We start from the raw sequence: 13,562 nt of genomic DNA, 5'->3' as shown, positions 1-13,562 counted from the left end.
ATTTCCTCGCTTGCTGGTTGCTCTAGGGGACTGAGTTTCTCCCCCCACACCGTTAGTTGGTGTGGGGGTTCTTGAAATCTCAGTGTGGATATTTTGTAAGGGTTTTTTACTGACCGCACAGACCCCTTTTCTATTTTCTGCTATCTAGTATTAGTGGGCCTCATTTGCTGAATCTGCTTTCACCCCTGTGTATGTGCCTTCCTCTTACCTCACCGTTATTATTTGTTGGGGGCTTCTATATCTTTGGGGATTATTTCTCTGGAGGCAAGTGAGGTCTTTCTTTCTCTCTAGGGGTAGTTAGTTCCTCAGGCTGGCTCGAGACGTCTAGGATTTTAGACACGTTCACCGGCTACCTTTAGTGTGTTGGATAGGTTCAGATTTGCGGTCAGTCCAGTTTGCCACCTCTCTTGAGCTTGTCCTATGTTTTGTTACTTAGCTGGAGTATTTTGTGATCCTCAACCACTAAGGATCATAACAGTCAGGGGTCACATGCTCAAGTCCTTTAGCATCTCCGATTGCATCACTAGGAAGGTCCTGGAAGGCTACAGCTATAAAAGGTTCAAATAGCTGCTCGGCCATGCGCCAGTATAAATCTGTAATTGTCTGTGTGTGTATGTATGCCTGTTTCTGGTGAAAGCTCTTAAATCATACCCATTCCTAGTGTTGTTGAATGTTCGCGAATGATGGAGCTACCTAGCACCTGACAGTGCTATCCAAGTACAAGAGCACGATCCTTACTGCGTCAAACCAGCAGCGACCGCCAGTACGGTGCCTTGCACAACCAGTGCGCTTTCCTAGCCCTAGTTAGGGTGGTTAGTGGCGTCTGCCAGAGCGGCGCTGTATGCACTCTGTGCGGTAAATCTTTAATTAGTCCTGACAACCGGTCAGTGTGGGAACTCCCGCATGATCTCAACATCTGATTTAGGGCGTCCTCAGGAGCGGGCTCAAAAGCCACCGAGGGTCAGAGCGAGATCAAGCACCAGCATAGTGGGGGTGAATTTCAGGGATCCCACTAGCATCCATCTACTGCACCCTGTGACTGCTAACAGGGCACAGAGTCTCCTTTGTTTCCCTGTGACTCTGTGAAGCAACAGAGTTTGCATCAGTTCATACCGGGTGACGGAACCCATGTTTATTCTGGTATAGTACCGCCATATAGTGCCACCATTACCTAGCAGCAGGTTCCATCTCTGCACGGTGGACGCCAGGCTGCAAACGCACCTTATTACTATCTTTATATTTATTCGGTGCGTTCTGCCAGCCCTAACATTATACTAGCACGTGGGTCTGGCAAGTAATGGCGGATGAACAGCGACTGCAGCGGTACATCCAGCAGCTGGAGGGCAGGTTGGCGGCTCTCGAGGGCACAACCTCAGCTGTGGATGTTACCGCAGTAGCTGTTCAGGCTGCTAGCGTGGCTGCAGCTAATTTGTCCACTGCCCCCCTGTTCCGACCTTATCCTGCCTCCCGCTTTCAGATAAGTTTACTGGTGACAGTAAGCTGTGTAGGGGATTCGTGAGCCAGTGCGCAATACACCTCGAGCTCCTGGCTGCACGTTTTCCCACAGAGTGGGCAAAGGTGGGATTCATTACGTCCCTCCTGTCGGACAGGGCGTTGGAGTGGGCTACGCCGCTGTGGGAGCACGATGATCATGTGGTGCAGAGTGCTCCACAGTTCCTGAGCACTCTGAAACAGGTCTTTTTAGGACCTCGAGTCACCCATGATACGGCGCTCCAACTGCTGGCATTGACACAGGGCTCATCCATGGTCAGTCATTTTGTCGTCCACTTCCGGACTTTAGCATCAGAGCTGAAGTGGCTGGATAAAGCCCTCATCCCTGTATTTTGGAGGGGGCGGGCTGACCATGTGAAGGACGCTTTGGCCACCAGGGAGATTCCTGCCACACTGGAGGAGCTAATAGCTGTATCAAATTGAATTGACCTTCATTTTAACGAGCGATGGTTGGAGCGAGCGAACTCTGTGTAGGCAGAGGATTCGGCTGGCTCCCACCTTCACTAAACCTCTTGAATCTCCGGTCCAGGCATCCGAGCCACATGAGGCCATGTAGGTGTCACGAGCGGGATCTAAGTCCCAGACTGCTTGTGCACTCAAGGTCTGTCATGTCTGCCGGCAGTCAGGATATCTTGCCTCCAGATGTTCCCAGCGGTCGGGAAAACGTCAGCATCTAGTGGTTGTAGGAGGAGGCACACTAGACACGGTGATGTTTTCGTCCAAACTGTCCTTCAAGGGGACAATTGCCATAGGCCTGTCCATCCACTCTTATGGTAGAGCTTTGCGTGGATTCCAGGGCGGAGGGCAATTTTATGTTATCTGCCTTTGCCCAGCGGCACGCAATACCCCTGGTGATGCTCGCCAAACCTGTGACCGTACGAGTGGTAAATGGGTCGACACTGCCCTCACAGATAACACACCAGACCATCCCATTTACTTTATCCATTTCTCCATCTCATCAGGAGATTATCTCCCTGCTAGTCATTCCCGAGGGAATTGATGAGGCCCTGTTAGGGATACCATGGCTACGCTACCACTCTCCTCATATAGAGTGGTCCTCAGGGAGAATTCTGGGATGGAGTGAATCTTGTGATGGTAGATGTCTGAGGGAGTGCGTTCAGGTTGAATATTAAGACTGCTATCAATCAAGGTCTTATTAGCACCTCGGTCAAATCACGTCATGACATCACGATGCCTACTCACAGCCATTATCTGCAATACAGAATACACATGGCAAAAAAGGATGTCATGCTCCAAGGACCAGTAAAGCAGAGGTCAGAGGAAGCTGTGTTTAGCACTGGATGAGGGATGGGTGAACAGCAAGGAAGCATTTTTTCACCCTTTTTCTAGCTCTTTATAAGTCAGAATAATAATGGCTGACCTGCTGACATTCACCCAGATTCGCACAAAACCAATCATAAAAAATTATAAACTCTTAGGAGAGGTCCAGACAACAGTGATAGAGTTATTTGCATAGTGTTGAGTCTGAAAGTATGGTATGGTGCATGACACCGGGACTCAGCTACAGTTTTATCTGAGGTAAAAAAAATGTAATTTCTGTATTAGCCCAGGCCCAAATTGGCTTGACATCTTCTTTTGCACCTGGCAACCTGAGTGCCCCTCAGACCATCTGTTCCCTAGTGGCGCTGTTGTGCACCACCCTCCTCAGATCATGTTATCAATAGAACAGTAATACCCTGGATCTTTTTTCTACACAGGCACACAAACATAAAAAATTCAATCTAGTGAATTGTTCCTGTGATAAATCCAAGAAATTACCTGAGAACATGATTCATGGTTACCTAAAATAATGATTCACCCTCTGCTACTGACAAAAAGTGAAGCTTAACCAGGGCTGCCACTAGGAATTTCGGGGCCCCATACTGGCAACATTTTTGGGGCCCCCTTAAGTCTCCATCCAGGCTCCAACCCAGCCCCACCTACACCCCTCGAACTATCCACAGTCCCACCGCTTTCTCTTGGGAAAACTCCACTTCTCACCAATCACACATTAAAGGGAATCTGTCACCCCAAAAATTGTATATGAGATAAGGCCACCAGCATCAGGGGCTTATCTACAGCATTCTGTAATGCTGTAGATAAGCCCCTGATGTAACCTTAAAGGTAAGAAAAATAGGTTATATTATACTCACCCAGGGGCGGTCCCGGTGCAGTCCGATCCGATGGGTGTCGCGGTCCAGTCTGGCACTTCCTATCTTCATACAATGACGTCCTCTTCTTATCTTCCTGCCACGGCTCCGGTGCAGGCGTAATTTGTCTGCCCTGTTGAGGGCAGAGCAAAGTACTGCAGTGCGCAGGCACCGGGAAAGGTCAGAGAGGCCCGGCACCTGCGCACTGCTGGCCCCCTCTGCCCACTGGGCCCCATATGCCAGTCAGGGCAGTAATGCCGTGATGGCGGCCCTGAGCTTAACAACAAAACAAATCTAAATTAAGTTTTTAGAAAAAAAATATTTGCCATAGACTAAAGATCAAAAGTACACAAAAAATCCAACATTGCAGTGCTGCTGAGGTGATGCATATTGATTCGCAGGACCCGGTTCAGTGGCCACTTTATTAATCTCTGTCAGCCAGACATGGGTCCAGCAAACTGCCTCCTACCTGCCAGCTTGCGCGGCTCTTCATCTGATTAGTCCGCCTGGTGCAACATCCCAAGTCACTCTAAAATTTTGCTGTCACACTACTCAAAAGAGGAGCCGAGGATGCCATCATGTAAGAGGTGGTTTGCTGCACTCCTGTTCAGTAGACCCATATTACTGATGTGGCCATTGGAACAGGTGGACGGAAACTTTACTGCTGATGTTTGCGATCACCCTTGTAACATGGTATATTCATGCTGGATTAATATAACTTTTCAAATTAATATGGAATATGTGACAAAGTTACTGACAAGGTGCCGGATGGGAGCTATGTTTCACTGAGGCTCATGGCTTCAGTGATCTAAAAACCCAGAAGTTTTTTCCTTCAGCACACTAAAAGTTGCAAGGAGTTATAAACCAATTTAAATAAAGGACTGGATGACCATAGAGTGGGTGGAGGTTGTCTACCTTATCTTCACCCCAGGGTGTTGTCTGGGGCTTAAATAGCTAGCCTTCAGAAACAGTAGGGACTCAGTGTTCAGAGAGGAACACTTCAGAGAAGTGGTCTGTGTTTTAACTTAAAACCTGAACTGTGGACCTTGCTAGCCCAGAGTGGGCTGATCCCCGCAAGCAGAAGGACTGTGTTTTGTTGTATTTTATTTTGCTGTTTTGCCCAGAGTGCTGTGTTTATTTTTCCCAGCTTGGTTTATGCTGCACCTAATAAACTAAGGACATTCTTAAAGAGACAGTGTTCCCGTTTCCACCTCCATGTCCAGCAGAGTGAGCCAATCTACCACACCCCATAGTCAGATTAATTTTTTTCTTTCAAAATTATTTATTGCTTTCTTTGCCTTTAGCTAGGGTTAGGGCTAGAGTTTCTTCAAAAGTAAACATTATATATATATATAATATTACTACTGTTACGTTAGGTTTAGGGGTTTAAGTTTACTAGCGTTAGATTAGGTTCAGCTTACTATTGTTAGATCAGGCTAGATTTACTAGTGTTAGATTAGGTTAGGGTTTTTTTTGTGAGGCATTCAGATAAAATAAAATAATTTGCTTGAAGAATGTTCACTGTAGAGCAGGCGATAACCTTGCTTTGGTCTGATGGTTTTGAAACTGATACAGAATCTGCTTCTGAAGCAGAACACTTTTCAGCCATTGATGACTCTCTTTCTTCAATGGGATCCCGCAGCCTGATGGTAGCGGAGTCAGTCATCTCTGCTGAATTGTTAGAGGTAGGGCAAAGTTCTGCAGTCCCCGCTCCACTGTGGTATCCCGACAATGCATTTTCCCCTCAAATTTCCACATTTCTAGAAACCACTGGAACAAGACTAGAGGTCACCAATTTTACCCCTTTTGAATTTTTCCAAATTTTTGTCCAATTAATTGCTCACTAAACAAATTTATATGCCCAACAATACCAGACCTGAGCCCCATTGAAAACCTCTGGAATGTAATCAAGAAGATGATGGAAAGTCACAAGCCATCAAACAAGGAACTGCTTAAATTTTTGCGCCATAAGCAGTGCGAAAGACTGGTGGAAAGCATGCCAAAACGCATGAAAGTTGTGATTAAAAATCATGGTTATTCCACAAAATATTGATTTCTGAACTCTTCCTGAGTTAAAACATTAATATTGTTTCAAAATGAACTTGTTTCTTTGCATTATTTGAGGTCTGAAAGCACTGTTTTTTTTTGTAATTTTGACCATTTTTCTTTGTCAGAAAAAAAACTCAAAAATGTATTGCTTGGAAATTCGGAGAAATCTTGTCAGAACTTTATAGAATAAAAGAACAATTTATATTTTACTCAAAACTATACCTGTAAAGAGAAAAAACAGACAAACTAAACATTTTGCAGTGGTCTCTTAATTTTTGCCAGAGCTGTATTTCCCAAAAACCCACATCCTTTCATTCCCGTTCATGGATCCCCTCAAATGTCCCTGAAATAAAAGAAAATATGAGGGCCTTACCCTCAACATGAGTTTAGTATAAAAAACTCATCGTTCCTACTGGGCAACAAAGTCTGTCCGCAGTAAGCCTGTTTTTGCAGCTGTTGAACCGAGCCTGTTAAGAAATACTAAAGCAATTACTTCATTTTAGTGACAATTCTCAAGCAAACCCAAGAAATGACACCAACTATGATCGCCTTAGTAAATTGAGACTAGAAAGGAGCGAACGTGTTCGGAAAACTTTCACCAATTTCAAATTCGGCATGAACATACCATATTCGGATTCGTGTTCTCTTTCACAAGTATTTTTACGTCGGATAATTACATTTTTAGGTTGGATAACTTGGTCACAGTTCTTTAAATCATCAAATTTCCACTAATGCTTTTGTTATTACTTTGTCTAGGATAGTCGTGCTGTATGATGACCGCTGGTGATGGGGGGACATGTTTGATAAGAGGAGTGGGTGTCGTTAAGTTAGGTGAACATGTGGAGAGGTTAGAGGTGCTGCACGCTCTTTTTTTCCCCCTTTACTTTATGTGCATTGATTCTGGCAGCCAATCAGGTCACAGAAACCATCCACAACATCACGACCCAAGGTCTTCTATGAATGACTGCCGAAGTAGCATATAAAAAGAGGACATTTTGTTTTCCTTGTGCCATTGTCTCAGTGTCACAGTGCAGAGAGGTCACTCCTGCTCTAGTGTTGGTGTTGGCAGTCTCTGGAGGCCCTGTTAGCTGCTCCAAATCAATGTTTGTGATAAAACTGTGTTTCAGTGAAAAATCAGACCAGATTTCCACTTAAAAAATCGTTAAGCCTAATATTGGGGTGCAGGGTGGACCTCATGGAAGTGCTGGACACATTAGCGCCTTCTTGCTGCACTATCTTCAACTCGATGCCCGTATTCTTACAGTTAGAAACAGTGCTCACTGCTGAGTTACCTCTTTGCTAGATCCACGTTACAAGAGTAAATTTAGCCACATGATTTCCTCCTGGAAAGGGATGTGCGCATCCTGGAGTATCGAAACACACTTCTAGACAATTTTATGAGTGGTTTTCCCCAAAACAGCAGTGATGCGCACAGTGTGCATCCCATTTCTAGACATCCATGCCTGGGAACATCAAGGCGTCATTGCAAAAACATTAGCTGCAGCAGGGTGAGTGGCATAAGCAATTTCTGTGAGTCGTTTAGCACATTTAGACCAGCCAGTGCACCAGCAGAAAATAATACAAGTCAGACACGTTGTGAATGATTGGAGAGGATGGTGCAGGAGTATCTGGAGCTCAATATCAATGCCATTAGTGGAATTTTGGATGCTTTTACATTTTGGTCTTCAAAAATGAAAGAGTAGGCTCAACTCGCCTCTCATGCTTTGGAGCTTTTGTCATGCCCGGCAGCCAGCGTTCTCTCAGAACGTGTCTTCAACACTGCTGGTGGTGTTCTGATAGATAAGTGCATCTGGCTGTCCACTGACCACCTAACTTTCATGAAAATGAACAAGTTAAGAATCTCCAATGTCTTTTGAACCCCAATCGCAGATTAGGCGATGGAGTCATTTTTAGTGTCATGTATTGATGTCGTGTTATTGCTGTCTGTACCATCTTTGTGGTGTCTTCTGTGTCTGCTGTTGCTACAGCTGCTGATGTTGAAAACATTTTTTTGAAATGTGGAGACTCCAAATTGGAGTATTTTAATCTTGATTCCAAATCACCATTTGTATATTCGCCATTTGCACATATAAGGCAGCCAAAGTTAGGCTCAAGGAGAGAAACTAATATAGTCAACAAATAAATATTTGTAATGAACTACTGAGCCAAACTAACAGCATTGCTTTATCAAATTTAATTTATATGAAGTGTATTGTGCCCAATGTGAGCAACCAGGCAACACAAAAAGCAGCTTTTCAAGTGAGCTCTTTAAGGTACACAAATGTTATGAAGTCTTTGCCAACAAGGATGTGGTTTCACCAATGAGGGGTACCGGTTTTAAAAATATAGTATTGCCATCACAGCCCCCTTGCCCAAAATGCACCGTACAGAGCACGTTCACCCTGGTGATCTAGTGGCAGTTAAAGGACACATTGCATGATACAGAATTAAGTAGTAGGTCCAATGTAATGTCATGCCCAATTCCCCAATGTGGGGTCCTTTTTAAAAAAAATAAAATACTGCCATCACAGCCCCCTTGCCCAAAATGCACTGTACAGAGCACGTTCACCCTGGTGAAACTAGTGGCAGTTAAAGGACACATTGAAGGAGACAGAATTAAGAAGTAGGCCCAATGTAATATCATGCCCAATTCCCCAATGTGGGGTCCTTTTTTACAAAATAAAATAGTGCCATCACAGCCCCCTTGCCCAAAATTCACTGGCCTATAACAGTACAGAGCACATTCACCCTGGTCATCTAGTGGTTCTCGATGATGAGGATGAGGATATGGAGGAGGATAACAACAAACAGACCAAATGTGTGGTTGTGAAGAGGTGCATGAGAATACACCTCCCCAAAAGAGAGAATGTATTTGAGGTTATGTTTCGCTGTTTTCACTTGGTGGTGTACAGAAGTCTTTCTCAATCCAGCCCTTGTTCATTATTATAAGAGTCAGCCTGTCAGCATTTTCAGTTGACAGGCGGATGTGCTTATGGAGCGCCCCCACACCGCCGCAGGGCCGAGGGGTACCCGGAGCCGGGCCTCTAGGTCTCAGTCCTGGGGTTGTCACGGTGGCTAGACCCGGTCCGTGGCCCTGTCTGTCAGTGGGGGACGTCCGGTGCAATAAGTGATGTTGTAGCGGTGCAGTTGTGGGGTGCAGGTCGCGGTAAATAACGAGGACACCAGGTTGCAGTCTCTTTACCTCTTTACTGAAGCTCTCTGGGTCCTCAGTCCGGAATACGGCTCACCAGGCTGCGCAAGTCCGGCCGGTCCAATGGCACTTCCAGAGCTCTCCTTGCAGGTGGAAATCGGTGCCTTCCTTCTAGCGCTATGTGTTGCAGTCCTTCCCTGCTGTGCTTACGGAAAGTACCCCACAACTGTTGTGTCTGTTTCTCGTGTTCCCTCACAACAACTTAATTCGCAATGATCTTCCTCGTCCCTCCAGATACTATGGTAGGAACGCACCCGTATGACGGGGAGGCTCGGAGATCTTCCGGGACTCTATCTGCGCCCCTCTCCTGTTGGTACCCCCCTTTGCCTTCCTGGGTGATGCGTGAGACAGTCCGCCTCAAGCTAACTGCCCTGCCGTAGGTCTGAGGTATGGCTTGAAACTCTTTACCTCCTCGGCGTTCCGGCCACTGGTAGTGCGCCTCAGTAAGGTGCTGCCTCTTTCAGCACAACCCTCACTGGTATCTCCTTTCGCTTGATTTCGTTTCTCACTCAGCACAATCTATCTCGCTTCTTAGTCCTTCCTTGGGCACCGCCGCTATGCTGAGCAGGCACGGTCCCTTTACGTTCTTTCCATGCCAAGCCTCTGCCAGGATCCCACCCCTGGCAGAGACCCTACAGTCTCTCCCTTCACAACACCCCCTGCCACAGGGTGTTGCTCCGTTCAATCCCGTCAGCGTTCTCTCTAACTTTCTGCCTGACCCCCAGTTTACCCACTATGGTGGGGAGTGGCCTAATGAATAGCACCCTTAGCTCCCCCCGGAGGCCCAGCTGTGAAACATATTGGTGTCTGTGATACCTGCTCAGAGAACTCCTTCCGTGCCATCGAACGCAGCATGGCCCCCCTTAGTGGCTGAACCATGCTACTGCAACGACCAGGACTCTGGGGCGCTGCACTCCCCCCTGGTTAAACACAGTACTCCGGGACTGGGAAGAAAAACAACAATACAGGTCAGCAAAAAGACATACAATTTTGTTGAGTGCAAATAACAATAAGTATACTTAAGTAGGCTTCCCTTTATGGGAGGTGAGGACACTTGTAACGTTACAAACATAATTAACCTTATAATTTACAGAGTATAAATAACTTCTGTTACCCAACCGGGTATTCTATTTAGTGCAATTTTTGAAATAATAACTTAATATTGCCTTTAAGAAACTCACACTCTTAGTCTATCAAAGGCCTTCCTATAATCACATTATAAGGCATTTCAACTTTACATTCTCCTTCTTGTGAACCTGCAGGACCGCCTGTCCCCCGGGTAGAGGTCCCGATCCGGGTGACCTTCTCTGAGGTGCGACTCCACATCCCGGCGATTGACAAAGACCTCCGCATACAGCCCCGGTTCCTTGATAAAGCCCCAGCCTCCTCGGAGCTTGAAGATGGTGACAATGCCCTGCCTGCGCGGGGCCTGATGGGTGGTGGGGTCCTTGCGGGCCCGATCCTTAACCGCCAAATCTTTTTGATGGTAGGCCTCCCGTTTGGCCTGATGTATTCTCTCTTCCTCTTGCCACCGCTGTTCTAGCTGGGTCTGATATTCTTCCCAGCTTAGGGCCTGTACCATTTCTCCCTTCTGGGTCTCCACCCCGGGGAACCCCATGAGATTGGATCCAGGGTTCACCCAGCGGCACACCGTGCGCTCCGCACTGACCTCACACGGCAAGGGAGTAGGGGTGATAGGGGCTCGCATACGGTGTTCCATGCCCGTGGCTTCCTCCCATGGTAACAGGCGCTGAAGTCTATGGGTCCCCGGGAGAGGCGGTGCTGCTACGGGACCCACTAACACACCCTCGGCTGGTGGGGCAGGACCGGGGGACTCACCCACCGGTACGAATCCACTTTCCGCAACAGGTCCCGCTGGTTCCTCCGATGTCCGGGAACCCGCTGCCGGCACCGCCTGATGCGGGGCCTGGATTCTCACATTCAGTTGGAGGAGCCGGGTATATAACTCCTCCATCTCGGCTCTCAGGAATTTGGTGTTATCCACAGAGGACAGGCTGCTGAGCTCGTTCGGGTAGTCAGGGGAGACTTCCACTTCAACCCCGCTGTCGGGTTCGGAGCTGCTGGCCATAGCGTCCTCCACGTGGGTCGCTTCCTGGTCTTTTTCCCGCTCTCTCCTGCGTGAGCAGTTTCGTTTTCTCTGCCTCCGCCCCCCATTAAGGATCAGGAGGCGGATCTCTGCTGCTGACGGACACGTCCTCACTGCACAGAAATATTTAGACTGGGCGGCCATTATTCTTCGCGCTCTCCAGCTTGTCTACGCCCACTCCACGCCCTTCTTCTCTTCCTGCGCTCTCCTCAGCGCTGCAATGGCGGCGGATTTTGGCGGCAACTGGCACAGCACACAGTCTTGCAATAAAGTTCAGTCCACACACAATAAATCACAGTCTCTAGGCACACATGACCTGATTCTTCAGGCTTAAGTAGATCCTGTTCGTGACGCCAAGTTGGAGCGCCCCCACACCGCCGCAGGGCCGAGGGGTACCCGGAGCCGGGCCTCTAGGTCTCAGTCCTGGGGTTGTCACGGTGGCTAGACCCGGTCCGTGGCCCTGTCTGTCAGTGGGGGACGTCCGGTGCAATAAGTGATGTTGTAGCGGTGCAGTTGTGGGGTGCAGGTCGCGGTAAATAACGAGGACACCAGGTTGCAGTCTCTTTACCTCTTTACTGAAGCTCTCTGGGTCCTCAGTCCGGAATACGGCTCACCAGGCTGCGCAAGTCCGGCCGGTCCAATGGCACTTCCAGAGCTCTCCTTGCAGGTGGAAATCGGTGCCTTCCTTCTAGCGCTATGTGTTGCAGTCCTTCCCTGCTGTGCTTACGGAAAGTACCCCACAACTGTTGTGTCTGTTTCTCGTGTTCCCTCACAACAACTTAATTCGCAATGATCTTCCTCGTCCCTCCAGATACTATGGTAGGAACGCACCCGTATGACGGGGAGGCTCGGAGATCTTCCGGGACTCTATCTGCGCCCCTCTCCTGTTGGTACCCCCCTTTGCCTTCCTGGGTGATGCGTGAGACAGTCCGCCTCAAGCTAACTGCCCTGCCGTAGGTCTGAGGTATGGCTTGAAACTCTTTACCTCCTCGGCGTTCCGGCCACCGGTAGTGCGCCTCAGTAAGGTGCTGCCTCTTTCAGCACAACCCTCACTGGTATCTCCTTTCGCTTGATTTCGTTTCTCACTCAGCACAATCTATCTCGCTTCTTAGTCCTTCCTTGGGCACCGTCGCTATGCTGAGCAGGCACGGTCCCTTTACGTTCTTTCCATGCCAAGCCTCTGCCAGGATCCCACCCCTGGCAGAGACCCTACAGTCTCTCCCTTCACAACACCCCCTGCCACAGGGTGTTGCTCCGTTCAATCCCGTCAGCGTTCTCTCTAACTTTCTGCCTGACCCCCAGTTTACCCACTATGGTGGGGAGTGGCCTAATGAATAGCACCCTTAGCTCCCCCCGGAGGCCCAGCTGTGAAACATATTGGTGTCTGTGATACCTGCTCAGAGAACTCCTTCCGTGCCATCGAACGCAGCATGGCCCCCCTTAGTGGCTGAACCATGCTACTGCAACGACCAGGACTCTGGGGCGCTGCACTTATCTGTTATAATTCCACCAGCGGCACTAAAAACACGCTCTGACAGAACGCTAGCAGCAGGGCAGGCCAGGACCTCCAAGGCGTAGAGAGCCAGTTCATGCCACGTGTCCAGCTTGGATACTCAATAATTAAAAGGCACAGAGGAATCACGGAAGACGCTTGTATGATCTGCAAGGTACTCCCTCACCATTGTCCCAAGCATAGCACTTCTTGTGACAGCACCCCTTGCCTCTGTGCCGTCATGATGGGAGGGTCTGAGAAAACTGTCCCAGAACTTGGCCATTGTTCCCCTGCCTGAGCTGGATTGTACTTCTGTCTCTCTCACTTGGACTCCTTGGTTATACAACTGACTATGATGTCTGCTGCCAGCATTCTCACATGGGAATTTTCTAAGTAATTCCGATACAAGGGCCCTCAGGTACTGCAACATTTTAGTACACCTCTCTGCCTCTGGTAGAAGAGATTGAAGGTTATCCTTGTAGCGTGGGTCTAGAAGTGTCACTAACCAGTAATGAGTGTCACCAAAAATTTTTATAATGCCAGGGTCATGTGAAACCCAGCGCAACATAAAGTCAGCCATGCATGCCAGACTGCTAACAGGAAAGACTTCCGTGTCCTCACCAACAGGATGACTGACCATGCTGCCCTCCTCATCCTCCTAATCCCTGTCCTCAGGCCATCCCCGCTGAACAGACGGTATGACAGCTGTGCTTGTAGTACCATCTATAGCATATGAAAGTAGCTCCTGTTCTTCCTCCTCCTCCTCCTTATTGACTACCAATCCACGTTGAGAAGACATGAGGCTGGGCTGAGTGTAATCCCCCTGTATGGTTCCTTGCTCCATGTCCTCGTGCTCTGCCTGCAATGCATCCTCTTTAATTGTGAGCAGAGAGGATTTCAGAATGCTGAGAAGAGGGATGGTGACGCTAATTATGGCGTCATCGCCGCTCAACATCTTGGTGCATTCCTCAAAGTTTTGGAGGATGGTACATATGTTGGACATCCATGTCCACTCCTGAGATCTTACTGTATGTGTGGAGT

This window comes from Ranitomeya variabilis, chromosome 1 (genome assembly GCF_051348905.1).
Source record: "Ranitomeya variabilis isolate aRanVar5 chromosome 1, aRanVar5.hap1, whole genome shotgun sequence".
Classification (NCBI taxonomy): Eukaryota; Metazoa; Chordata; class Amphibia; order Anura; family Dendrobatidae; genus Ranitomeya; species Ranitomeya variabilis.
The sequence above is the reverse complement of the archived record's forward strand: the minus strand, read 5'-3'. Positions refer to the sequence as shown.